This window comes from Triticum dicoccoides, chromosome 3B (genome assembly GCF_002162155.2).
Source record: "Triticum dicoccoides isolate Atlit2015 ecotype Zavitan chromosome 3B, WEW_v2.0, whole genome shotgun sequence".
Classification (NCBI taxonomy): Eukaryota; Viridiplantae; Streptophyta; class Magnoliopsida; order Poales; family Poaceae; genus Triticum; species Triticum dicoccoides.
This window is the reverse complement of record NC_041385.1, coordinates 831284197-831287019: the sequence shown is the minus strand read 5'-3', so window position 1 is coordinate 831287019 and position 2823 is coordinate 831284197. Positions and strand designations below refer to the sequence as shown.

Sequence of the window (2823 nt, the reverse complement as noted above, 5' to 3'; positions counted from 1 at the left end):
GTCCCAGTTATCTACAGGACTACCCCTGCACTATACCTTGGTCGTCAAATGCTTGATAAGTCCATAGCACAAAGAACTACATTGAACTTTCAGTAAAAACACACATGTACCACTAAGGTTACTGCAACGACAGTTGAACTTCAAGATAACACGTGATGGCCAATCTTAAAATCTGGTTATTAAATTCACCAGGAATTCAAGGTTTTGCCCGTATCAAGTACAAAATGGAAGGGGCAACTTAAAAGATCACACGGTTAGATACACACGAGGGTTCACCTATGAGCGTGCCCACACAAATTCATCCAGCCGATCCCACACCTCCAGAGCAGCCGGTCTGGCTTGATGCCTTTTATTCTTGCTTATCTGCGTCATAGGTTAGTAACACAATAAAGCAACTGTAAGTTGGAGCAAAATAGAATTTGATTACAATAACCAAAAAAACATATGGAATATTCCTCCCACTCACAGATATGATTTTGACATTCCACTGTTTGACCACTTTTGCTGAATCGACACTATCATCTTCAAAGCGTAAAAAGAACCCAATAACTGAGAAAAGTTTAAAATGTTAGGCCACAGACGGAATCGACTTGCTGTGCTGAAAAGAGAAAAGAGCAATCTAATGTCCCATGTTGCATTACAAATACCATTTATGTCAAGTTAGTGGGAGGCCTTGCTAGGAACAGAGATAAAAGGCACAGACAGCCGGATATGATTTGGTTAGTCATAGCAGTAGCGATTTCCTGCTAGACGGTCAATGTCAATGCCAAAAACAAACATCATTTTAACCCAATTGGGTTAACAAAGTAAGCACTCAAAGTGTACTCCCAGTACGGAACAACCCTATCCTGCGATGTTGAGGAACAATTCAGCTATCCCTATGAACGTCAGTACGAAAATCTTGAATCACTGAGGAGCGGAACGTAGGTGCTTCTCCTTGTACTCCTTCCTGAAGGTGTCCCTATGAAGACGAAATGGAAACGAGCCTCGGTCAGCACGAATCGAACCACGAATCGAATTTGTTGGGACTGACATGAAGACGAAGAAGGAGCTTGGGGGACGCTTGGGCTTGTTGCGCTCTTCCTCACCGCGAGCCTGCGCCACCACCACAGAAACGGAATCAGCAAACCAAACCGGATCAGAAGCCAACGCGAGACAGCAGCAGCAGGAAAACCCAAACGGGAACGAAATGAGACGGGGAGACGAGGGAGGGCTCAGATCGGTCGGGGCACTGACCTGGAGTCGCCGGCGCGGGAGCCCGCCTTGGCCTTCATCCTGCCGCCGGCCGCCAATCTCGCCCTCGGGCACGATGTGGAAGATCGAGGAGAGCAAGGGGTGCTCGGTAGATCTGGAAGAGGAGAGGAGGAGAAGAGAGCGAGGGAAAGAAAGGAGGCAGGGGGTGGATGCAAAATGACCACAGGGCAGAGCTAGGGTTTCGGGGATGGTGTGGAAGGGCTGAGGACCACCGTTGGATCAACGAACATCCGATGGTGTTCAATGCATGATCCATGTGAGAGTCCACGGACCAATCAGAATATAGTACGACGTTATGACCATCTAAATTGGTCTAAAAATTGATTTTCTTTTTTTCGAGTGCCTAAATTGAGTTTTTTTGTAAATGACCTATCATATATTTATTGCAAAATGAGACAAAATCATTTTTATAATACATTAGGCCATATTTAATGTAAAATTGACAAAATGGTTTGTTGTCAAAAGTTTGTATACACCTCTCATGAAAAAGACAAAATTCCGCCGTTTCAGCAGGAAGCGGGTCAAATTTGAACTACAGTTGCCTCATAGTTTGCTCTTTATTTTTTCCAAAAATAATTTCTAGGTACATAAGTATCTATTTAATCAGAGAAACATCAAAAAAAATGCAAGATTCAACCATTAGCTAGAAACGGTTATTCCCGCTGTTTTGACTGCATTTTGAAACGGGCATAAAAAATTCAAAAAAATCAAAAAATTACAAAACCTTCGCATTGTGTCATTATATGTGGCCAAGTTACCAGGAAAAATAATAAACTTGTAATACGATAATTCTTTTAAAGAAGTGTTTTCAGAAACAAGTTATCATGTGTGAGATCAATGGCATCCAAGCCAAATGATCAATGTTATGGCCACATTCATGAAATAGTTTGTTAAAATGATCCCATATCGTGTACAAGGGTGCATATTGGAATGGAAAATAATGTTGCCTAAGGACCTTTTCATTTTCTTTGAACAAAAAAAATCATTTTTCATTTTTCGAGAGTACACAATGAGGTTTTTTTGTGAAGGACCTACCAGATATTTGTTGCAAAATGGGACCAAATCATTTTTATAAAATATTAGGCCATATTTAATGCACAAATGACCAAATGGTTGGTTGTCAAAAGATTTGATCCACCTCTGGTGAAAAAGACAAACTTCCGCCATTTCAGCAAGAAGCTGGTCAAATTTGAACTATAGTTGCCTCATAGTTTGCTCTTTATTTTTTACAAAAATCATTTCTAGGTACATAAGTATCTATTTAATCAGAGAAACACCAAGAAAAATCCAAGATTCAACCATTAGCTAGGAACGGTCATTCCCGTCGTTTTGACCGCATTTTGAAACAGACATAAAAAATTCAAAAAAAATAAAAAAATGGCAAAACCTTCGCATTATATCATTATATGTGGCCAAGTTACCAGGAAAAACAATAAACTTGCAATACGATAATTCTTTTAAAAAAGTGTTCTCAGAAACGAGCTATCATGTGTGGAGATCAATGGCATTCAAGCCAAATGATCAATCTTATGGCCATATTCATGACATATTTTGTTAAAATGGTCTCAT

General features: G+C 40.3%; 1 long non-coding RNA gene across 1 annotated transcript; it reads right to left on the bottom strand.

Moving 5' to 3' along the window:
• Positions 1 to 321: 321 nt before the first annotated feature.
• Positions 322 to 1320, bottom strand: LOC119282536. The gene is made up of 3 exons (XR_005138769.1): positions 1237 to 1320; positions 467 to 961; positions 322 to 363 (listed from the first exon to the last, which is right to left on the bottom strand). It is a non-coding gene; the product is annotated as an uncharacterized LOC119282536 (long non-coding RNA).
• Between the last annotated feature and the right edge of the window lie 1503 nt (positions 1321 to 2823).